Source organism: Anas platyrhynchos, chromosome 13, assembly GCF_047663525.1.
Source record: "Anas platyrhynchos isolate ZD024472 breed Pekin duck chromosome 13, IASCAAS_PekinDuck_T2T, whole genome shotgun sequence".
NCBI classification, from domain to species: Eukaryota; Metazoa; Chordata; class Aves; order Anseriformes; family Anatidae; genus Anas; species Anas platyrhynchos.
This window is the reverse complement of record NC_092599.1, coordinates 24,949,115-24,974,958: the sequence shown is the minus strand read 5'-3', so window position 1 is coordinate 24,974,958 and position 25,844 is coordinate 24,949,115. Positions and strand designations below refer to the sequence as shown.

At 39.0% G+C, this 25,844-nt stretch overlaps 2 long non-coding RNA genes across 2 annotated transcripts; both read right to left on the bottom strand.

Moving 5' to 3' along the window:
* Nucleotides 1-3,303: 3,303 nt before the first annotated feature.
* On the bottom strand, nt 3,304-6,833 carry LOC140003566 (uncharacterized). The gene is made up of 2 exons (XR_011812455.1): nt 6,030-6,833; nt 3,304-4,513 (listed from the first exon to the last, which is right to left on the bottom strand). It is a non-coding gene; the product is annotated as an uncharacterized lncRNA (long non-coding RNA).
* A 9,858-nt stretch (nt 6,834-16,691) lies between these two features.
* LOC140003589 (uncharacterized) lies at nt 16,692-25,202 on the bottom strand. The gene is made up of 4 exons (XR_011812489.1): nt 24,890-25,202; nt 18,538-20,197; nt 17,906-18,017; nt 16,692-16,952 (listed from the first exon to the last, which is right to left on the bottom strand). It is a non-coding gene; the product is annotated as an uncharacterized lncRNA (long non-coding RNA).
* Nucleotides 25,203-25,844: the final 642 nt, after the last annotated feature.

Sequence of the window (25,844 nt, the reverse complement as noted above, 5' to 3'; positions counted from 1 at the left end):
GGGTTTTGGCATTCATCACTATCTCCACAGTTTCCCAGCTGGACAGTCACATTCATTTTTGTTGCATTCCTTCAGGGGCTCATCACCCCAGTCCTTGCAGTCTCTCTGCTGGTTACACACTTTATTGATATCTATGCATTCTCCACTTCTGCACTTGAATTTGCCAGGTCCAGAGCATTGAATAACATTGTTACAGTTTGCTTCATCAGTGCCATCCAGACAGTCTCTCACACCATTGCACTGCCTACTCCCATGGACACAGTTCCCATCTTCACATCTGAACTGGTCTGGTCCACAGGTCCAAGAAGGGCAGTTAATTTCATCACTTCCATCCTTGCAATCAGGATCTCTGTCACATCACCACTTCTTGTGGATACATTCACCTGAGCCGCACTGCACCTCACTCACAGAACACTTCACCGGAGGTGCAGGCTGGCGGCCACACTGCTCCAAAGATTCATCCGAGGGGTCGGAGCAGTCACCTTGACCATTGCAGACAAAATTTTTTTGTCTGCATTGCTTTTGGAAATACATTGTCCACTACTGCATGTGAACTCTGCTGCACTACAAGTCACATTGCCACAATTCTCTTCATCCTCTCCACTGTCACAGTCTCTTTCACCATCACATTTCCATGACACTGTTCTCATATGACACAGCTCAGCACTTTTGTCAGACCCATCTTCACAATCCGGATCCCCATCACACTGCCATCTGTTTAGCACACACTGACCAAAAAAAGCAAACAAAAACAAAAGCAAACAGGTTCATAAATTTAAGGAGTGTTTTCTGAAGACGTGATAAATTGACTGGAATGAGGGGGAGACTGGGACACACTGCATCTGTGGTTCAAGAACTAAATTGCCAGTGCAGGGCCCAGGCAGACAGGATTCAAACAGAATTGTTCTTTATGGACACGAATTTATGGACACGAATTGGAATTGTTAAAACATTCCTCACATCAAGAACTATGCTTTCTCTTGACTAAATGGTATTTACATGTAGTACAGTGGAAGATCAAGGAAAACCTGTAAAAAGATTTCCCCAGTGAGAACCAAGATTTCAGAAACAGGACGTGTACAGAAAATCCACAATAACATCGAGGCAAATACAGTAATGAACTACTACAAAACCAAGGATAAAAAAATTAAAGAATATTTCAAGGTTCATTTCTTAAGATTTATGGCACCACCTGTGAGGTTGTCTTTTAATTAAACAAATTAAAAAATCTGGATTTCTGAGTACACCTTTAGTTAATTTAAATCATATTATTCATCGGAAATAAGAGTATTTTACAGGAAGTTTTTTGTTGTTTTTTTTTTTTTTTTTTCCCCCAGAGTTCAATTTTGTTCCTAAGAAAAATCAAACAAAACCCTCAGTTTTGTAAATAACTAACTCTAATGTAAGCAACAGTTTAGTGTAAATACCTGCTTTTATAAATGAAACAATCCCATTAAATAATGCACATCAACGGAACTCAGCAGCATTCTACCACTGACATGTTGAAGCTCTTTGTTATAATAAATTAGTAACCAGTAAGCAACAGAAACCTATTCTGTAAAGGTTAACATTCCCCCAAAGTCTTAAATGGCTCAAGACTTTAAATCGTGTGTTGTTTTTTTGTTTGTTTTGTTTGTTTTGTTTGTTTGTTTTGTTTGTTTGTTTTGATAGAGATGAAAATTGACAAAACTGAAATTTAAGTCACATACAAAACAATTTTCAGAGGACATTTTTACCAAGTAACTCAGTAAAACCGAAGGTCAGGGGGAAGAAAAGAAGGGTTTTCTTCTAAGCATTCTCGTCATCTAAATAAATGAGGAATATATGTTCTTTAGGCTAGTTATTTTTTAGTTCATATTCTGAACTACACAGATATATAGGCAAATTGAGAGATTCATCTTACATATCTGTGACAAACATTTTAAACATAATTGCTAACAATGAAAGTCCAGCATTATTTGTATTGGAGCAAATGAACGTCAAAACAGAGATGAGCTTTTAAAAAAAGAGAAAGGTCCCCAAGTTCAGTGATCTAATGGCAATTAACAGAAAAACGGTAGTAAAGGATTACTTTATTTCGGAGAGTTTCTGTAATATAAAACAAATCCTTTCCAAAATCGAAATGTCTAGCTCGCGATTCTGAAGCAATGCAGCCAAAGTATGGAAAAAGCGTTCATTACTGCAGTCTTCCAGGAAAATCTTTAAGTAAACTGTAAAAGAAAATAGTTAAAAAGTTTAATCACAGCACTTGGCTCATGGAAAACTAAATCATTGATTTATAGCTTTTGAGGGTTTTATATGCGCCTCATGCTGTGCAACCATGAGAACAATGTACTAACTGGGTATATTCTAGGCATGTGATGCAAAAATCAGGTAAAACCGCAAACAAAACTCACCCAAGTTCCTAAGAATTCTGATATTACCAGCACTTGTGGTATTAAAACAAGGCCTATTCCCTTGAGAACAAAGGAAAACAGGACACTGAGCAATTTTAAACTCAGATAAAAAAATCCCATCTTCAACATGTTTATTCAATGCTCCTTTTCTTATGATGACATGAGGAGAACACTAAGCTATGCTAAAAAAACTGACAAGGAAATATTTTAAGCTGCTGCAAAATGACGTACGGAAATAGTACATGTAGACACTGATGACTAGACAGCTTTTCATTATCAAAACTGTCACCGTACCGTTTCAAGACAGGCAGAATCGTAATTGAGAGGTCAGAGTTGGATAAGAACACCTGAATATCAAAACAATTCCTGTAAAATGCTGGATAATTTTTAAACATGGCCATATAGTATAATCTTTTCTATTTATCCTGCTCCCCAAAACTTAGTCAATTCAGAATAAAGTAAAATCTGTTCCCTTGTGTTATTTCACTCTTGATTCTAATAGTACAGACTGATTTAGAGCAACACCATAAAGAACATAAGTACCGATTTAATAGGTCACAGAACTGAACACATTTGTTAGGAATCCAACAAAACAAGTCACTATTCACTGCACTCTGCCCTTAGCGTATAAACACACTTGGTATGCCCCAGGATATAGTTACTTCGAATATGCCATTAAATTAATAGTTATTGTAATATTATTCTACTTTTACTGTAGAAGAAGGAGGTCCTACAATTTATTCCTATAAATATCCTTAAATATCTAAAAATGCCTTAAATTCCTTTTTGTAGGTGTAAACAAATACCATATTCTGCTTACTTGGGCATTTCTTTGCTGGCTTGTTCTTACTGGTCTCAATAATACTGTATTATTTTATTATTAAAAATACCGGTCTTAAGGTATCATAAAAAAACTTTATTAATATATATACACACACATATACATACAGATACACTGTAAAATGTTTTAACTGTGAGGTTTATAAAACAATATAAAAAATACGCTGAGGGAATTTTACCATAAAGCAGAAGAGCCAAAGTGGAAATAATACCTCAAGTTTCACAAAGTTCAATCACATGAAAGCAAACTGATAAAGACATGCATTTAAAGAGATTTTTCCTACATTGTTTATCTATTCATTTTATATATTCATTTCAAATAAGCTTTTGCAGAATAGATTTTAAATCATCACAAATGTACAAAATAAGCATATAATTTAAATGCCTGTCTATCTGATGAACTAGAAGAATAAAAACTGTGTATTTTTACATATTTTTCTGCATCATCTCTGCACAGATTTTGTTTTTATTAACTACTGTAGAAAAACTAACTTGGAATCTATCCGGTCAGGATTTGACACAATTTTAAATAATCTGCAAAAGCCTCCCATAGGAGCCATAAAAAATTGCAGCATTTGGTAGTTACATTAACTTAACTTCATTGGTAGACTGTAATGAACAATGAGCAATTTATCACTGTTGACAGAACTCATCTGAAATTTACCCTCAAAGTGATCAGTCACTCACAGCATCAAGTCTCACCAGCTATTGTCATTCAGAAATTTCTGTTTTATAGCTAAAGCTCTGTCACCTCAGAAAATGAAGACTGTCAGGAACACCAGCTTGAAGTTCATGTTTTAACAAATTAACCATTACGGTTTTGCCTCGTTTCTAATTGCATGTGGATCTGCCAGGAGACCGGACCAACCCAACAGAGTGATGGAGAGTTAGCTCGTGGAAAAGTTACATAAGGACCACAGAAAAAGAACCAGTAACTACACTGAACAGCTTGCTGATGAGCTGCTGTCTCTTACACAGTCACTGGCAAGATTGGAACCATTTGCTGAGTTTAACTGATTCTCGTCGTCAACAGCTGGGCCTGCTAAGAGCCAGTGGTTATAGCACAACGGAGGGCAGGCGAGGTAACAGTCAGTGCAAGGCCCCTCGAGTGTGGATGCCTTCGTGGGTGACCCCGAGTTAAGAGAGCCCAAGGACAGGTCCAGCCCATCACCCAGTACATGTTGACCTCAGGATGGTATCAATTGTTCTTCAGCTTCCTAGATGTGCAAGACCTTCACGCAGCTATGACACAGGATGTACGGGAGGCCACCCTCATTCTTAAATGACCATCACAAACATACACACACAAAAAAAAGCAATAAAAAAGGTTAAAAACAGAACAGGATTCCTTATGTCACAGAAGTAAGTTGGACTGAACAGAAGTTTACAAAGATCAGAAAAGACCAGAACAAAAACCTACACCTTGGAGGCCAGGAACTACCTTTATAACAAGACAGACTGACAGGATTCTGGATGTGAAACACCTGAACCAAACAGGGATGGGGTACATGAAAAGCTGCGTGCCAGTAAAGATGAACAGCAATAAGACTATTAATTCTAATTTGTCATTAAGATACTACGTATAGATAGGAAACAGATGGTACCAATACCTGAACGGTTACATTTGACATGCAACAAGGTTACAAGCAACATGGCAAAATGTGAACTTGTCACAATTTATCTCCATTATTCTTCCAAATCTAGGCATCCAGCAGATCGAAATGACTACTACTAGATAACAGAACATGTACTGTTAGTGGAATTTTTCTTCAAAGTAATGTCAGATACCATCAACCCTGCTTAGGTTTTTCTTTCCCAGTTACTATACCGATCAAAATTATGATGATTAGAAATACTTTAGTGTAAAAAAAATAAATAGATAAACTAACCACACGGTCTGAAAGGATGAAAACAACATCAGGTAAATCTTTCTGCCACTTATCTCACTACAAAATGCCTTCTAACTCAACGTTGTTCCATCCCAAGTCAAACACGCTTTCTGTTTTTGCCCCTATAGTACATGGTAACAAAATACCCCAAGCCAACAATATACATTTCACAAATAGCAGCAGTCCCTTCTCCTTCCCTTTTCTGTTCCAAAAAACAATGAATACTTTTTATTTTAAGAAAATTAACAAGGATTGTTCCACATGACACTGGAATGGCTCACTACTTGTGTGTTCATCCAGATTGTTATCAACTGATTCTTTGCCTGTGTCACCTGGAAAACCACTGTGAAGGAGACTATTAACCCTTTTATAGGACCACACCACAGTACAACTCATTGAAACATAACCATCCCTTACAGATGTGCCATTTCCAATTACTTTAAAGTGAAAAATGGCTAGGGGTGAGCTGTTCACATTAGGGGGGTAAAAAAAGATAAAAGTTTATTTATTTATTTATTTATTTATTTTATCTCCACCTGCTAACAGGATTTCATGAAATGGCTGCCCTGGCACAGCCTTACTTCAAAAGAAAATTACTCATTGGCAAAACATCAGCAAGGTAAACCAGTGGAATAAACAGAAAAGCTAAACTAAACATCAAAAAAAAATCACACCACTAAGAAAGCAACCAGGACAAGATGTAAAGCTTGGATGCTGACAGTGAGAAGAGACGGACAATTCAGAAACATACTTTATATCTCTAATGAATTTAAATGACACAAATGAATGCTAATGCTAGATCAGGTTATTTATAGAGAAGCAGCACGTTATTTTTGATTTGGTATTTATGCTTACCTCACCTACTTTCATCATAACTTTGTATGTATTTTTTTCAATTACTCACTTTTATCGTTGTTCATGGCCATCTCAACTAATGCATTAAGTGCAATAAAAAGGAGACATTTTTTGGATATAGTTAAGTGGCTTAGTATGATAGGCACACATCGGTATTGCAAAAATAAGATCTTTCCTTCATCTGTCTTCAAGTCCACGCAAAGGGAACGAAATGCCTGAGTCAGGTAATTCACTGAAAGATAACAGAAAACAGGGAATAAAAATTATGTAATCACAGTTCCATTAGATGATCACAAATACATGAATATTTATCCTAAGAGTTACTGTTGCAGATATATACTAATTAAAAAAAAAAAATTAAATGGCTGAAAATATTAATTTACTTATTTGTTTAAATGCATCTTCTGCCTATTTTTATTCCTTACAAAAATTGTTGTGAGTGGAAAAAAAGACAAGTTACAACTCACAAATTGAGCAAAATATATTTGCAAATATAACACCTTTCTAATCGCTTCCTTAAGAGAGAAAAGAAATCACAAGCTGCATAGTTTGGGACTATATTGGTTTCAACATCTGGGAAGCCTCTAATAAAGGAGTAAAAGGCTCATTCATCTGAATAACTGCAATTACTGCCATGACAGCAACTATTCACATTCCTTTCCATAAAAAGCTGTAGTTTAAGTTATATATGCATCCACGTTATATATGCATCCATTTTGGAGAACACTAAATTATTCAGAGAATTTAGATTAAGTGAATCAATTCAGTTTTCTTAATTTCATGATGTCAAATCTTCCTCAATATCTTGGAATAGCATTGATCATCTGGAGCACAGAAAATTAAGAGTAAGGGAAAAATTTATCATATAGCAAAAGTTTAATTACAGTGCCATCTGCTGGATATTAGCATCTTGAAGGGAACAGGATATATATGTTTAAACTGAATGTGCTGCTTTGTCATCGCTAGATCATTAGACATGTGGTCAGTGATGAAAATTCATACACGGTAAGTTTCAACATAAATTTAACAGGTAATTTTTTTCCATGTTCTATAGGCTCGCAGTAAAAACCGACCATGAGAAGCTAAACTGATTCATTCTGATCAACAGCTTTCATCTGCTTATAGTTAATCTCTGCAATAAGTACTTTTTTTGTATTGTAATTCATTTGCATCATTTTCATCAAACATTTCTAGAAATGTGAGTTTCAATTTCAGGGTAATCATGCTTCACCAAAATATTCTGACTGAAACTATATGATACTGAAATTGAAAATACACTGATTCTTCCCTCCAACAGCTGAAATACTGTATTTGTTTATTAATGGTGACAGGGTGGTCTTCCAGAATGTTTAAATCCTACTTATTCTAAGTACTACCAGTATAAATACTGCACAGGTCAGTATTTTTGTCATCACTTCAAAGAAAACGTTTTTTGTCTTTTCAGGCCCTGTTTGTTTTTAAAGAAACTGCTGCTGAGAAGAGATACTACGGCATCCTGGAAATTGCACAAGTGGAGTAACTCTCATGAACTGAAGCAAAAGTCACTAAGAACTGCGATATCTCCAGACAAGTACGACCTCGTTTGCTTTTGCCTGTTAACAAAATACATTACTATACTGCATCAGCATATGGTAGCATTCTTCAATGCTGATAATGTTTATGGGTAGCCACTTGCAGTGACAGACTTGGTAGGAGAAAAGGGGAGACAGCAGAGAGGTAAGAGCTAGATAGAGTATGAGCTTTACATTAAACTTTGACAAAGCAATGAAATTCTAGAACTGTTCTGAATTTGCTACTGATTTCAGTTTACTGAGGAGCAATTAGCTGTACCATTATATGCAGTGCAGATCTTGACAAACAAATCACTGCTACGGTGATTGCTTGAGAGAATTACCAACATCTCTTTTCCCCTTTGTCACAAAATACGTTGATCTCACTGACATAAATAAAGCATATTAAAATGACCACACAAATTATGACATGAATAATAGCAAGGTTCATACTTGCTTCCCTATATTATGCTTCATCAGGTGGTAAAATTCAAATAAAACATCCTTTACTACTAAAGCATTACAGATGCTACAGTATCATTGAACTGCTGCATTTTGTACATTTGTTTTTTTGTCTGGGCACATACCTGAAAATAAGATTTAAAAAAAAAAAAAAAAGAAAAAGAAAAAGATAATTTAAAAAAGACATAATAAAAACCAGAACTTACTTCGTTTTGCTGTTCTAAGCACAACCAAAGTTGACAGAAACCTCAAAGGCATAGAGGAGCTTTTAAAGAAATGTGCAGCTTTTGGTTTACTCCGTGTAGACTTTTTAGTCCATTTTTGCATGCTTCCCTTTTGTACTGCGCCTTTGAGGATAACTTCTGCAAGTCTCTCCATTGTTGCTGTCATGCTTGCATCCTGTTTCAAACAACGTGCACATTTAGCGTAAACATTAAAATACATGAAAATCCTGTCTGCTAAGTACGTATGTTCCCCTAAGGATTAAATATTAAATAGCAGATGTCGTGACCGTGTATTGCAATATAGTCTGTACATGGGATACTACTTTGCGTTCCACAAGCAGTTGAACAACATTAGCACAGGGCCTAGTCAACACACACTTCACAAAGAAACAAGGTAGTCAGGGCCCCTGATATGCTGACATTATTTAATTTGCCTCTGGTTCCAGAATAAAGTCAGTTCAGACTCAGCTTTAATCAGTGCTGCCTACTACACTACCCTCTTTTGTGAAGATGCCTGAAGCTAGGTCCTACAAAAGCGTTTACAGAACTAAGGTCTAAACATGACCCTTAAGAATACTGTACAGGTAAGATGTATTGGACTTTTCAAAAACCGGTGCAGAAATATTACTTCAGAATCAAACTTAATAGCATGCTCATTTAAAATACGTTCTCATTAGCACTGGAACCACCAGCTTAGTTCTATTCAGTTAGACACTGAGTAGAGAACAAAGAAATCAAAATACCTTTGCTACTTTGCCACACGTTGCCATCAATTTCAACAAATCTCATGCATAAAGCGAACAAAAATATATTTCTTTTCCTAGTTCACACGTTTTGTAAGCACATATGGAAAATACCATTTCTGAGATGCTACACACTACTGCAACAAAGATCACATATGTGTGCAAAAATATGTTTACAGACACGGTGCAAAATATTACAACGAATGTGAGAAAGTTAATTTGGTGAGAATTAGTTTTTCATTTGCTATGTATCTGTGGTAGGCATTTATGCTTTGCAAAGACAGCAAAGTTTCTTTTATATATACTCCCTGAAAATATCTACTTTTCATACTCATTTATAATACAAAATATCTCTTGGGAATTTACCTGACTACCAGTGTCTATCTGCCTTAGAGACCAGTAGATAAATTGAATCACAGACATATGTAGTTTAGGATCCACAAATGGCATCCACTGGAGCTGTCCAGTGACCATAGGCAAAAGCTGTAAAAATACAGAATGGCAAAGTTACGTGCAGTATACGAACTTACAGTACAAGCTAACCACAAGTAAAAAGCAAACTAAGCAAAACTAAACCAAACTAAAATCAACGTATTCCCGGAGTTTAACAGACTACATGTACAAATACTCACTGGGCAGATCTGGTACAGGTAACAGAATTATATACTGAATTTACATTTTACACAGGTTTACACAAAAAGTGGAAAGACATTGTGTGAGCTCAAGCTCTGAAGTCTAATACCAAGGGCTACAAATTTTAGATAGAATAATAATTAAACAAACAAACAAACAAACAGAAAAAGCAGAAAAAGCAGATTTCCTGAACGCTTCACTGATTTCCAAGCCTCGGTATCCCAAAAAAGCGTTACAAGTATAGCACGGTATCATCTTTTATAAGACATAACTTGAACTTTTAATACCTAGTATCAGCACTAAAATACTTTAAATTAGACGTGTGTATCTCCTTAGGAAAAAGGAATTACATACAGTATTACAGATAAAACACGAGATAAATTATCAGCTGAGAAAGGTGACTTAAAATAGAAAGACAGGTGGAATCTCAAGGTCAGACTGCACACTACACATTTCCTTAAAAATGATCTGTATAAATATCTGTATGAAAAATTATCTATTACATCTCACTGTTGGAATTAATACTGATGGATTAACTGCTGTTTTCTTTTAATTCATGTATTCAAAGCGTGTGTAAAACAGGCAGACCTGTTACACTCAGAAATAATACAAAGAATCTTAACATTTCAACCTAAACAAATTCAAATGCCTTTACCTTCATACAATTTTCTAGAGTGTAGTTTTCTTTAGCACACTGAGGTTTCTCACTGCCCTCTCTCTCTTCTTGTATTTCTATTTTGCTAAGGTGTTGGTCTGAGATCCAGTCCATAAGAATAGTTAAGGGGTCGTAAACTTTTGAAATCCGTAGTAACTGTAACACATCCACAACATCAGTTATTTCAGTTTTCAAGTCTATGTTTTTCTAAACCACAATACCAATAGACTAAAATATACGAGTACATTAGTAATACGCACATGCTTTATTTTGTGCTTAAACAAATGTTTATGAAAGCCTTGGGAAGAGATTTTCACATACAAAATCACTCTATTTTATAATTCTAACTAAATGGATCATAGGAGAAAGAAAATATTTAATGATCTGTGCATGATCCTCATTTTAATACATTTAATACACTCCTTTGCTTTATTTCATACAATCTACTTAGGCTAAATTTTAACTGTGTAACTAGCATTGTTGGAAGAATAAAGATTTCGTGAAATTGTCATTATGTCCCTCTGCTACAACTGTACAGAAAAGCTCTGTGAAAGGTATCCAGACGTTCCTGAAGACAAACTACACAAACATCTCTCTAAAACCTTCACAAGTTTTCTTGTATCTACCTTCAGACAACTGTTCTTCTCTTCACTCAGAATTCTAACTACTGATACTGCTCATATATCACTTGCGACTGTGAGAAAAGAATATGGGGCAAACTATAACCACCATTTAAATATAAGTAGCATACTCTATGGATACAACAAGCATCCTGATCATCATGTAAGTCCTCTATGAATACTTCAGTTTGCACAAAAGAGAAAGAGAAAGAAAGATTTTACTGAGACTAGGAAGCAGATGATTTTAATCATACTCAAGAGCATCAGAACTGCAATTCACTGAAGGAGCAACGGTCAAAAGAGTTTAGGCAGCAATTTGCTTGTCAGCATTTAGGTCAGATTTAAGTCAAGTGAGAAGAAAACTTTAACGTTGTATTCTTGTGAACCACTGTCTCAGCCTGCCTTTAAGAACAGAGAAAATACTCCTTTAATTAACACTTTCAAAAATAACTAACTCTAAAGTCTTTAATGCTGCAAAAGCTCTGAGAGACTAAATTTCATGTACTAGAAAACGAAGCAGAAAGTATTTACAACCATTCACACAATTCTTGTCTTAAAGAAACAAAATCAGCAATTTTGCAAACAACTTGTTCAAACATTTAAAATTGTTGACTGTAACTTGCAAAGCTACTTATAAACTTGACTGTACTGCTTGACTACTTGACTGTAACTCGTAAAGCTAGTAACAGGAAATAATTAATCTTGCCTGGGTTTTTAGCAATTCGTTATTTTCCCTCAGAGAGTTAAGCGATGACCTCAGTTCGTTATTTTCATCAGTCATTTTTCTCAAGGTTTCTCTCAGTTGGCTCATTTTTGTCTCATGCTGCTAGAGAAATATCAAATTTTAAAACGTGATTAACAAGAGAGTCTTTTTAGAAATAATTCTCAACTAAGTTCCATTTCAGTGTTAAAAAACAGGACAAACTTTCAAAGATCAAATTTGTAATTCTTCATGGTCCAATCTGCACATACCACCAGTAGTGAAGAAAGCAACATCCACACCACATATTAAGAAGAAATATAAAGAAAATGGGAGCCATGGTGTACAGCCTATGGATCTTGTTTTTTTTTTTTCAGAAAATACCTAGATCTTCTCATTGATCCTCTTGTACATTCCTCAGTTAAGTCAGGTGTGGGAAAGAATTGTGAATGAAAACAAATGTCAAAGCTTTTGTTTACACTTAGCTCTTTTTTTTTTAACATCCATTTTAACCACAAATATGCCCAATTCTCCCTTTTTTTGAATCTTTCAAATATTCTAACTATTCACTGCTGATAGTTAAGACGCTTTAGTTCACCTGTACTTAAACACCTGTCCTGCAATGTCCAGCAATGTATCCAATACGTGCTACATTTCATCGAATTGGAAAAAAATAATTGTGAAACTCAAGATAGTAATCTTTTAATATTTGTTATTATTATTAGTCCACAATATAATTTAATACCAGTACATACCATTAAAATATAAGCAAAAACAGACAAAAGAAACTGCAACAAAGGAAAATTGAAGCGACAATTACTTGTAACAGTCAAAAACCTGCGTGCCTTGAAAAAGAAACCAAGGAATATGTCTTTTTTCCCCTTCATTGGAAATTTGAAATATAATTAAATATTTTCCAGCAGATTCTGGAAAAAAAAACAACAACACTGAGGCTTTGAAGCCGAGTATAAAACAAATGTTTTCAGAAAATAACATTCCATTTCTCAGAAACCGTGAGAATCTTCTATGTGAAAATAGCTTTTTGTTCAGAAGTGTTGTCTTCTGCACTAGGAATTCAACCATCCACTACATTTTCTTAAGCCTCACTCTCAGACTGTTATCATGCTGCAAAAAGGACTTAAGCAGTAAATATAGAAATGATCTCATCAACAAAGAAAATGCTACAGATAGGCTCCAAACGGAGTGCTCAATTACTTCCATTGAAAAGGCCAAACCTTTAGAGTTAACCAAGCCTAGGAAAAGCTTGCCCAGCTTGGGATGGAACAGGAGCAAGGTGGCTTGAAATTGACCATAAACTTTCAAAACAGTCAGGGACAGCAGAATTATAAGTGAAAGGTTTTGAGAGGAAAAAAAAAAGAATTAATATTCTCAATTTCTCCAAACCACATTACACAATGCTTTATAAGGCTTGCATATTTGGGGTTTTGACAATAATTTCACAGTTCTTCAGGGATTTGGCAATAATTTCACAGACCACAGGGCTGTTGTAGGTGGTGCCAGGATGTCTAAACCATCCAATTCCATTATCAAATCGGGTACCATCTGTATCATAATAAAGTGCATCACTTCATTCCTGCCAAATGTTTGTCTAGTCTGTTCCGAAGACCTGCAAATACTGGAAGCACCAGTCTTACTGACCTCTCTAACCCAGTGGTTAACTGCTTCATTTTAATCTAGTTTTCCCAAATTTCAACAGTAATCTGTACCTACACATCCCACAATTCATTGCACCATTCTGAACTGGAAACCACACCAAACTCACTAACAACAGTTTGGCACTTTTTATGCTAAATCTTTCATTTGGGGGTTTCAAACACTTTAAAGAAATAAGCATTATATCCAGCAAACATATGATGGCTTAAGAAAACTACAAGCAAGTTAAAATGTATGGGGAGCAATAAGAATCACTAAGTAAGTTATTGTACTTTTTTCATAGTTCCAAGTACTGCCTAAACGTCTTCATCAGCATCTTTTATTGCAGCGAAAGCTGCTTCACATCTGTGAAGCAATTCTTCTCGCTCAACTAGAGCACGTTCTCGTCTCTCAAGTTCCAGTGCATATTTCTCCTGTGCTGAACGCTCCCTCTATACCAAGGAAAAAAAATGTTGAAACGCCTTCGAAACACATGAAATTACCGATTTATAGTGAACTAGAATTCTTTCCTCTGCAGATATGCTTAGGTTTTGTTTTTAATTATAGTGTTACACAATAGCTGACTAATTAGAAGTATCCTAATGGCCATCTACATTCAATTGGATTTGCGGCAGGACTGCTTGGCCTTCCAAAATGCAGAATTCAGCTCTGCATGGCTGTTCAAGTAACAGCATAGACAATTAAAAGTAGGATTTTGTTTCCAGAAGTTTTGGATAATGCTATTATCTGTAAGACAAAAGAGTCCAGTGCCCTAAACACTAGATTGCTGTATTGTTTCTTCAGTTAGTGGAAAGCACCTCTAGGAAAGTGGTGAGAAAAAAGATACGCACAATTCTTTTCATCTTGGATGGTGCAAAAGACAGTCCCAGCAGGAAATCTAGCAGAAGCACAGAAGCTGTTACAGAATAAAACCAACGCAGGTTTGGGAGCTCTTTAGTTAGTGGCCCAAGCCTGCTGGTGGATAAACTATTGGGAGTCACCAGCAGCAGAAAAGTAAAGGCAGAAGGGATGGTCTTCACAGAAGATCAAGTCAAGAGGGCAAGTGCTCTTGAATGCCCAGAGTGAAGAGCATAGTTTCAGGTGCTGTCAGGAAAAGCAGTGCTTGCAGGTGTTTCTCTCCATGCCAACACCGCATCACAAGACACAACTCTTGGAATAATAGCACTGTGTTCAAACTCCCTTCAGCAGAGCAAATATCTGATCTAACCACTACCCATGTCATTACCAAGTCAGTGAACTAATTTAGGGGAAGAGGTGGATGATGACAGTGATATAGTTAGTAATTTCTGAATTCTCTGTCAAAAGTGAGAATCTTTGTAACATTACTGATCATTACAAAATGTCTGAGGCCATTACAGTTCCTACCTGGAGATTCTGACGGGCGACTTGCAGTTCGCTATTACTCTGACTTTTACCCAAATGGGATGGTAAGGTGTTATCTGTGGAGAAAAAGAACACACTTTACATTAAAAATATAGTCTTAAATAAATAAAGACTGCTTATCCAAACCAGCGAAAGTGTATTTTAAGCGTTTACAGCGACCAGCATAAAGCAAGACATATTGAAATGAAAAAGTAATCTCCTAAAGAATTACGGAGAAATGCTCAAAGTTTTGTTCCATGACTTGTTTGAATCAATCTATGCACGGACTGAAACATGAGGTAGCCAAAGTTTCCTTTTTGTTATGGCTTCAGGAAAGTGATTAACTGCTGAATAGACCCGGACCTCTCCTATTTCCCGTTGAGTGAAACACTTCAGAACTGCAATTTAACAAATTGCTACTGAGTAAATTAAGAGGAATTTAGTTGTATACAATGAGAATTGATGTACAATAGTCACAGTTTCTCTGTTAAGAATTTAGTTTAGAATAAAGAGAAGCCAGTCCACCATTTAGGGAACCTGAGCACTTTCATTTCTGATAAAGGCTGCCTCACACTCGACTCTAAAAATACTAATAGATACGCCTCCTGCTCGAATATTTAGTCCTACCTAACCGACTACATTAGCAATGAGCGTGAGCACCCATATAGCCCCAATGCAAATTCCTTTTTGTCATTCCTGGTCCTCCCTTGTTCTGTCTTGAAGACCCAAGTGTACATCTTTGGCACAAATGACGATAACACAAACATTACTGCCCATTGTTCCAAACCAGTATTAGTCCGACACTGCCATTATTACAGAGCTGAATTCATTCTTAGGTGGTTAGAAACATATTCGGAGCCTATATTCATAGGTCACATAGGAAGACAGACCTGCCTTCCCATTGACGCTTACCGATGTCCAAACACAAAGAGCTAAACAGGCAGCAGCAAATGAAAATGGATCAGAACAGACTAGAGAACACAGAAAGGATAGAAGTAGGGAAGTATGTGACAGATTCTTAAGAACCAAGCATAACAATACTGCTTCTCAGCAACATGTTACAGCATAAATTGAAACTCCTTACATATTCACTCCTCTTTTGGAGTGATTAGGGCCATACTAGCTGTTCAGTGTTGCTATCTGTCTCTTACTGCAATACGAAGTATTTCTAGAAGAACCTCTGGTACAGACAGTCATGTTTATGCTGAGTTTCAGAGAGTAACGCCTCTTACCAACATCATATTTATGAAGTTCCGCTAGCGATGGTGCTTTACAATCCAGCAACTGCTCCTATTGAACATGAAGGCAACACATTAATATTTCATCTTGCATGTGGGCCTTTTCAACAACTACATTAACAGACAACTCTTGCCTCCACCACACAAACTACATTACTTAAACTATTAAAGCTGAAAAGCTTCCAGTTATTACGAAGCTTAATGAAACACTCAAACATTTAAAATAGGGAAAAAAAATCAGAATTTGTCTCTTATGGATGGCATGTTCAGCTTGTGAAACCATTTGGTTCAAAGGCAGCATACCCTGCCACAGAATAGCCTGTCTAAAACAAACATCTTAAGACTAAGTGTCATTGCTGCTGTGTTACACAAAACTAATACCTGTGCAAAAGTCAGACTGTGCGACTGAAGGCTTTTACGCAGCAATCGAGAGTTAGAGCATTCCTTACTTTCTGCTCTATTTAATCCAAATTTAGAAAACAAACAAGCAGCATAGAGGGCAAGGAAGTCTGAGTTCTCAGGCCTGATACCTTCCTGCCAGTCACACAATAAATAGAGAACTGCCTACCTCGTCTTAACTTCTTGGATGTGACTACTAACATGATTTTCCTGCATTTTTGAAGACTGTCAACCCTGAAACCTTGACAAGTGTACGAAAGCCTGCAGTTGCAGTTTTCTTGAAAGCTAGACCGAAGTGTCAAATGGCAGAGAAATTAACATTTTTTTAAATAGAAGAATAGGAAATCTAGAAAAATAGAATACATTCTAGAAGAATTACATCTAAAGAATATTAATTCCATTAGATTTAATACTCAAGATTCTAAAATAATTTAGCCAGGAAGTTTTACAGAAGATGACACGGGAAAAGTGCTCCTCCAGTCAGACGCTAGAAGCTTCTGAACGTCACAGAACAGAGGTTGGAAATTGGCATTTACCTTCAACTTGTAAACAGCAGGGCTTCCAGGAAACAACTTAGCAGATTTTTCAACCCAGTATTTTGCTCTTTCATCAGTGACGGCATTATTGCACAGTAACTCCGCTATCTTCAGTACTAGATCTTTCTGCATTGGGTTCAACTCCACAGAACGCTAGTTTTCCCCATGCACGCACACTGGAAAAAAAGGCAGGAAAAAAAAGGTAACCTGATCTTGCAATCCACACAGAATGGGAAAGAAAATTATAACAGTCATTGAAAAGACACAGGTATTCAAATTAGACAGATCTATTAGTAAATACTTTTTGAATGAGTTAAGAAAGACCTCAGTTGCTAAATGCATCACTAGTCTACAGCACCCAGATACATCTGCTGCAACTCAAAAGAGCAAAAATTCAGAAAAGAAAGAATTTCCAAGGGAAAAAACGCAGAAGCCAGCTACTCTGCCCCCACCACCAGCTATACGCAGGCAGCTGGACTCTTACGTACCTTTAGTCTAACTCCATATAGACATTTTTGAAGAAATATATAATTAAGTCACACCCTACGACAAGCTGGGATGTATTGGCAGCAAAACTTTTGAGCACATCCTCTCCCTCCCCAAAACCTGAACAAAGGCATTCTGATGGTGAATTTTTCATTGGGCAATCATACAAATAAATGTCAATTATGTTCGCCCTGCCCCATCTCACACCCCCCCACACAAAACCCCCCAAAAAAGCAATAAATACGAACAACTAGAAAACACCCTAGGTCTAGTCTTCCAGTAGCAACTAGATTACTGCTGTCACCTGAGCCCTTGCTAAGAATCTGTCACTGCTGTCAAATTCCCTAATCCAAAGGGCAATGTAAGATATGGAAAGAATTTAGTAGCAGCTAGCACAAAGACCCAGTCTAGGTCACAAAAGAATCATCTTAAAAAAAAATACTGATGAAGCAAAACACATCAAATGAAGAATCCCCTCTGCAGTACGTCATATACACCTTTGGCAACAGAAAGCATACATATTACACTTTTTCCACAAACATGTTTTCTTCTATGCATTTAAGAAAAGTCCAGAACAGAATGATTTTAAAAGTCCCTTTACAATGGATTAAAGCAGGACATCGGAGGTCGGTGGAGTACTTACCCTGTAACATCCAAAAGCTTTTTCTATGTTGTCCTCAGCTTCATAAATTTGTCCAAGAAATCTGTGTGCTCTCCGATCTCTCTTTTGCACACTGAGGTATGTAGATATATACCTATGGAGCAGGAAAAAAAGGATCAATATTCCTCAATAATACGACTCCCTCTGTCCTCCCCCGCCCCCCCCCAGTGTCCACGGAAGCGGGGCAGGAATTTAACATGTGATACAGGAAATGCAGTCATGGTTGGTTCCAGATACCTGGTCTGGACCTTAAAGTACAGAACAACATTATTTTTACATGTACAGACGCTACTTATTTGCCACCAAGTATTGGTATTTACTAAAAAAAAAAAAAAAAAAAAAAAAAAAAAAAAGAGAGAAAGAAACTGTAACTGTAATTACTTCATAATACAATGGAATAAAAGCCATTTCAAACAGCAAGTTTTTCAGTATCACGCAACTAATTATCTAAGTTGCTGTTTTATAAAGATTTAAACAGCACTTGATACCCACATCTACTGCTACTGTAAAGCAGCATGATAGTGATCTTGATTTCTCCAGTCTACTTCATATTCACTTAGCTTTTCTAAAGTACTTTAGAGAACAGAATAGCAGAATACAGCAACGCGTATTACCTTTTAGCAAGTTCATACTCCTTTACTTCAAAATACAGCTTAGCGAACTGGAATCCTTTCAACGATTTCTGAACGGAAAACACACAACAAGCACATTTTAGATGTACAACACTTTCAAAGTAATTGCATAGGAAGACCCTTCTGATACTTTTTGAGAGACTGAATTTGATAACTAGTTATCAGCTCCAGTCCGCTCCTCATACCCAAAGTTTTGTTTCTGAAAGATGTGGGATTTGGAAAACAATGCTTTTCCAGTAACTGGCCAAGGCTACCAACGTGAAATCGAGGCGGCCGCTGCGCTGAGGGACCGGGGCGGGCGGAGGGGGTTAACGGGAACAACGGCGGGGCCTCGTCCCGTGCTGTGTGCTGTGGAGCTGAAACGGGGACGAGCAGGGGAGAGGCTCGCTGTTGGGTTACAGCTCCGTGTAACGCAGGCACGGGTCGAATCTGTGCGCTAGGGGCGTGCAGGGTAATGCTTGTGTAAGCAGCGTTCCCTGGAGAGGCTGAGGGAAGGGTTGCTCTCGCTAGCCTCAGAAGTAAAGCATGATATGAAGATATAGCGCGTGACAGAAACATGTGATGTCTATAGTCATCTCTAACTGCATATATGAACAGCAAGTCGGCTGTTCTGAAAAAAATACTGATAGTCCTGGCGCCGAGCTGTAAGAGAGAAGTTAAAAAGAACTTACCCATGCACGTTCCCCCTCTGCACCACAGCTTCCCAGATAACACTCCAGGAGATGGTTGTCACGAAAAGTTACCAGCCACTTTAACATACCATGTACAAAAACAACGTGGGTCTGGAAGGTAATCTCCCGAGCAAGTATGAACTAAATCCTGTGGCAGACTGCACATAAGAACTGCTCTTTACCTTTCAAAGTACTCAAGTGCCCAAGAGCCTGCAGACAGCACAAAACAGCATCCACCTGACCAGCACCTGCCCAGCTGCCTCAGCTTCCTCACTGCTCATCAGAGGAAGAATGACATTTCAAAGGCCTTCCGTCTACTGACCATCAACATCAATTAGCATGTTCAAAATAAGTACACAACGCGATGCAAATTGCTCTTCAGCAAGCCAAAGTGAAGACAATAGTTATTTTGACAAGACTAAGATTTAATTTGTAAAATTTGACATTCCATACAAATATGTCATAACACAAATACACCCAAAATATGCCAGTGTCTGAACTTATTTAACATGCAAACAAAATCAATTAGAACACATAAAAAACAACCATAAGCTGCAATTTTACATTTATACATCAGAAGTGTCCTTTTTAAGGAAGTGGAAATAATTAATCAATAACATCTAAATACTGATTTATACTGCTAGAACATCTGTATACTCAAAAGCCAGAATTCTCTATTTGCCCACAGTCTGTAATGACAACTCTTCCACTTACTAACCCGTTGGGAGAACCAAAGGATTCGAGCTTTTTCACAACATCCGTTCCATCTGTCACAAAACCAAACACCACGTGTTTAAAGTCCAAGGCTTCTACTGTTTTGAGTGTTGTGAAGAACTGAGAGTTATTCGTATCCCGACCCCTATTTGCCATCGACAGCAATCCAGGACCCGTGTGCTTCACTTCAAAGCTCTCTTCTTCAAATGCATCTCCATAAATTGACCTGTTCCATCATGGTTAGTTACATCACCTCCCTTAAAAAAAAAGCACAGCGTTTACTTTCAAGTCCCAAAGAACAAGATCATCACGAACATCGTGATGTTCAAGAACATCGACCAATAGCACAGTTACATTCTTTCCAAAATAAGAGGTTTTGTTCAAAAAACACAGGTAAAACCTCATTCTTAGTTATCACAAGTACTATAGTTACTTGGATATAAGGCTTTCCACCTTCAGCAGATTTGCTCGTGGTAACAAAGCATTACTGGAATGTTCCTCGTTTATCCTGAACACAGCATTTTATCTTTGTTCCACATGGCAACTACTCTAAGCGGGTCATTCCCACTTTCTGCTTCCTGCTTCACTCGGCCCTTACAACTGGCAACCACGATTATCTCTATTCTCACTTAGTCCCTGCAGGCACAAAACTGACCACCCAGAAAAAGTCATGGTACCACTGATCAGAACTTTCCTGCTTTTGTGCAGAAAGTTTAAAGAAAAGAACAAGGAGAGTCATACTTCAGATTCACTTAATACCCAGTCAAGACTGGAGAGTTTTTCACTCTGATGACAAGCCATTTGTATATTGCTATCCATTTCTGAATTTGGAAACGATTGTGCCCTGCCTTGAGGGATGTAGCATTATGCAAAAGCATTCTTGTAGCATGTAAGGAATTCAGTTTATTTTACCTGTTTTAAGTCATTATACCTCCTACTGAATATTTGGAAGACTTTTAGGAACGAAGGGAAGGTATACGTGAGCAGATACCGATCTCCTATGCCTTCAGAAATTATGGGTGATACTTTTTGAGAGACTGAATTTGATAACTAGTTATCAGCTCCAGTCCGCTCCTCATAACCAAAGTTTTGTTTTTGAAAGATGTGGGATTTGGAAAACAATGCTTTTCCTGTAACTGGCCAAGGCTACAAACGTGAAATTGAGGTTACTGGTGAAGCAAGCAACAAGCCTTAATACTTGTGACATTTCACAACCACTTCTTACTGAAGAGTGTAGAAGAAGTAGAAGAAGAGAGTCTGCTACATTTAAAGTACAGCCTGTTTTTTTCCCCCAATGTAACAATGTTGCAAAAAGAACCCCTAAAATCTGACAGAGTAAACAAAAAAGATGGTACTTAGTCCTGGTCTAGTACATATCACTCACAACTGTTTCAAGATAGGTAAAATGTTTTCTTCCCACCTAAGAAATCCCACCTACTCTCAGTTTAGAGCGTGGAAACACAGCAAAAACCATGGAGTTCGGGCCACAGGGTTACTGCGGAGCCTGCAGGAGGTGCAAACGAGGCTGCCACGTTCTGGGATATAACCACACAAGGCAGGCCATACCCCTTGGGGTCAGGGGCTGTTTCCACCCACAGTAGGGCTGCGCATACGGTCAGCGGAGCATGAAAAAACTAGAAGAACTGAATTACAATTTAAAGGAAGTATTGCTGAGAGTGGTCTCCCGAACCCATGGCACAGTCCGAAATCCCAACGGTGTTATCAGGCTAGTTATATAAACTTTTTTTTGGGGGGGAAGAGGGCTTCTCGTCATGAACACAGTAAGGACTGCATTCAGCTACTGAACTGCTACTGCACTGAATAACTACATACAATAATAACAAATAATAACAATCAAAAAGACCTTACCTAGCACTAAACTATAGGCTTGAGGTGAAAGCCGCATTACATTGAAAACAAGAGAGAAAGATGTGGTAGGAAGGTACGCATTTTAAACTCAGACAAGGTATTTTCTTTAGGAAAACCTCCTGACTGTGCCGATTCAGAAAACAGCCAGAAGAACCAAGTTGTTCATTACGAAGCAAACTGCAGTTTCTGTCTTAAACCTAATAACTAAAGTGCATACATAGGTTAGGTGTGTGTCTCCTTTAAATCAGGATAAGGAAGTATTTACATAGGCACAGGTAGAAGCATAGGGAAGAAAGGCTGCCTTGCTGCTTTTCCATCCATCTCAAACACTCATTGAAGAGAGCTGATACAAGTCTTAATAACATAGCCTTTATTGATGACACTGGAAAGATGTTTTGAAGCAACCAGTTTTCCATAAACAGGAAAGGAAATTTTGCTTGCTATGATGTAATTACATAAAATCTGTGTAAGTCACTAGTATAAAAAGGAAAAAACAAACACGTGTAGTTGGTAACACAGTACCATCAGGAATTCCTGAGCAACTGCATTTTCAATAGAAAAGGGAAAAATAAAACAGGTGTGCATGAACAGAACTCAACGGTATAAAACAATCAGGTGTATGTTATAAGGAATTCTGATGACTTGTGAACTCAGTTCTTGAGGATGACTAAAGAAATAGATCCTAGCAGGATCAAACCACATATATTTACACTCACAGTGTAAAAGTAATATTGCCAGTTAATTGAAATATGCATTTCCATTACTGTTCTAGACGTTAAAGAAGCTAAATTTAAACCTCAGGTGTTCACATTTGTAACAAAATTCCTCTTGCATCCTGAATAATTAAGGCAAAGTATGTTATCTTTTGAAAATACCTTGTATATAGTTTCTGCATAAAAATATGAAATAAAAATAAAACTATATATATATATTTAATGGAACACTGTTATGTATGGTCCAGCAGAACAAGGCACAAAAAGTGAATACAATGCAAAAGCATATATAAAAGTTAATGAGTTACTCTGAATGGAATATAGCAAAATTCAAGTAGTTCTGAGCATGCTCATTTCCTGCAGTAGGAATATAGACTTCATACAGATATTTCATGCTAAGTCCGATGTACAGATTCATCATGTAAGCACAAACGATCAGAAGCAGGTCATTTGTACAGTGACTGTATCTAGAAATAAGATACTTTTCAAACCATCTGAAACCAGGCTCCTTAATGAGACTATTTGACCTGAAATCTGGGCATGTTTGTTTTGTTTTGTTTTTCCATGAGGTGAGGTATGTTTGGTTTCTTGCCCTAGACACTTGAAGTTTTATATTCATGCTTAATCTGCACATCAATACTTTCATTAATATAAATGACACGCTGTGTCCGTAACATTGGACACATTTGCAAAGTGTGTCTTTGCCGGTATTCACAAGCATATTCTCCATCTAAAATTCCACAGAGATTACTGTGCACAGTGGCACACTTGTACCAATTCTACTGCATTATCAGGGTCTGAAACCTTTCAGGTGAGCTGATATTTAATTTAGTCTATAAGTGTGGTCTATTTATCAACAAATAAGTATACATGTACACGTACAGAGAATGGAAAATTTCAAAATATCTCAGTCTGATTGAAAGGCATGCATCATAATCTATTATCTCATTGCAGCCTCAAAGTCCCTCCCCACGAGTAAGATGTATAACATTTCCATAAAGAACAGGGAGAGCAGAAAAGTCTTCACTTCCTTCCCAAAGTTTCAGCTAGTTTCTTCAGTCTTTTCTTCAGCTCTAGAGGAAGCTTCTCATAGCAGGTTTTGCAGACAGGCTTCATATCAAATTCTCATATCAAACTAGAAGCTATTTTTAAATATGTATTTAAAATCCGAGCTCCCAACACCGGATCAAAAAGCAGGTTTTGTCTGTGAACTCCAAACTACTGGAGGTAGTTAGGCCCAACGATGCAAAACATGAATCAACGGTCTGCATTCGAAATACACTCAAATTGCTACTCCCCACCCCTCCCCCACCCCCAAGTGATCTATGTAAAACTTTAAGTGAATTTCAATGAAAACAGGCCTCCGCGTTTTCGGTCCATCTTTTCAGGTATCACTGACACGCCAGAGCGGACTCACGCTTGACGCCTTGCGGACAGGGATGAAAAGCAACCTCAAAAGAAACGCTTGCAGCCTTGGCAGACCCTTCCCTCCGAAATCAACACAACAAGGAAACCAGTAACTATTCCCTCGGTGGACTGTGCTACACAGTCAGCTGTAAGCATCGCTCGAAAGTCAAAACTAAACGCGTCCGGTGGCCTTGAGCACAAGAAGAGGAGAGGAAATATTTTGTGTCGAGGCCACCGGGGAGTATCAACACTGTGGGAACGTATCTGTGCACCTGGCGGCGATGCACTTGACGCTGTCTAGCCCAAACAGTGCCCAAGTCGAACCCACAAAGTCACAGGACAGCTTTGCTGCTGCTGCTGCTGCTGGGAAAGGCACCAACCAAAGGCACAGCCCCTGCACGCAGTCCCTACCGGATCACGCTTAGCTCGGGCACATTCACGCCGCTTCAAAGCAACTCCGAGCGGCAGGCCGGGATCTTTCAGGATTAGGGCCCGCTGAATCGCATCAGGCGGCTGAGCGTTTCCCAGCTAAAATGGGCACGGGTGGCGTTTGTCACCCCCGGGCCCGCTGGCTGACAGGGAGCGGAGCTGTGCGCCCCCAGCCCCCCTCGCTCGGCGCTGTCGCTTCAGCGAGCGGCCGGCCAGAAACCTCCACGGCGCCGCACGGAAAGGACACTGAAACTTGAAGGCGGCGCGGTGCTTCGTTTGTGAAGGAAAGTACCTCTCCCTCGCTCCGGCCCCGAGGAAAGCCCTGCTATAAAACCCCTCCTGTCCGTGAGGCGCCGCGGGGCAGGGGCAGGGGCAGGGGCAGCGGCAGCCCCAACCCTCCCCTCACGACGCCGGCCACCCCCCTAGCCCCCCACCCCACCCGGGACCCCACCGGGACCCCACCGGGACCCCACCGGGACCCCCTCCGCCTCCCCCCCCGCCGGCCAAGGGAAGCGGCGAGGCCTCGCTCACCTCTCTCCGAGAAGCCGCAGAGGCCTGCACGGAGGCGACACAGCGCTCCACCTCGGCCTTGCTGCGCCTCAACATGGCGACCGCAGCAGCGCCGAGCCCGGCCGGGCTCCGCTCCGCTCCGCTCCGCTCCCGTGCCGCGCCGCGCCGCCGCAGCGGCACAAACAAACAGCTCCAGGCGGGGCACCGGCCGCGCCCTAGGAACGCCGCGCACGCAGCGCGCTACGCACACTGCGCACACTGCGCACGCCCCCGCTGAATGCGCAGGAGCCGTTGCCACAGTGCGGGGAGGGGAGGGGCGAGGCTGTGACGCATGCGCGGGGCGGCCGCTGGGGCTCCCTGACAGGGCTTTAGGAACTGAGGTTGCAAAGGGTCCCTCAGAAAGTAGCTGGGAGCAGCCCTGAAGACGCGCAGGCTGCAGAGTTTGAGACACGAGCTGTAACTTATTCTTTTGGATTGATTGATTTAATTTTGTAAGCCGTAAGGCGGTTGCCCCGCGGCTTGCTGGAGGTGTGCCCCTCTCGCTTTTCTGCAAGTTCCAGGCACTTTGGTCAAATGGAGGCCACTGGGCTGTCCCCAAATGGTGTGATATCTCTGTGGACAGGCTGCGTTAAAAATTCATCCCCTCCTCAGTCTCTAGCGTCCCACTGACATGCACAAGTTTCCTGCTGGACCTAAGCACTACCCACATCTCCACAACTCCTCCCGCCTTTATAAAAAAAAAAATAATAATAAAGTATTGATTCAAAGATCGAAGCCAAAATTCCTTTAAGTGGTATAGTCTTTATTGCAGCGCTGGATGATGCACGGGGGATCTCTCCACCTATCGTGCATACCCAAAGCGGAAAGCAGTCTTGAATTTATACAATCAATCTCTCAATATTCTACAAGCGCCTATACATATGCATTACCTATCCCCGCCTTCCCTCGCTTCTCATGCTAATTAGCCTTTTGGCAC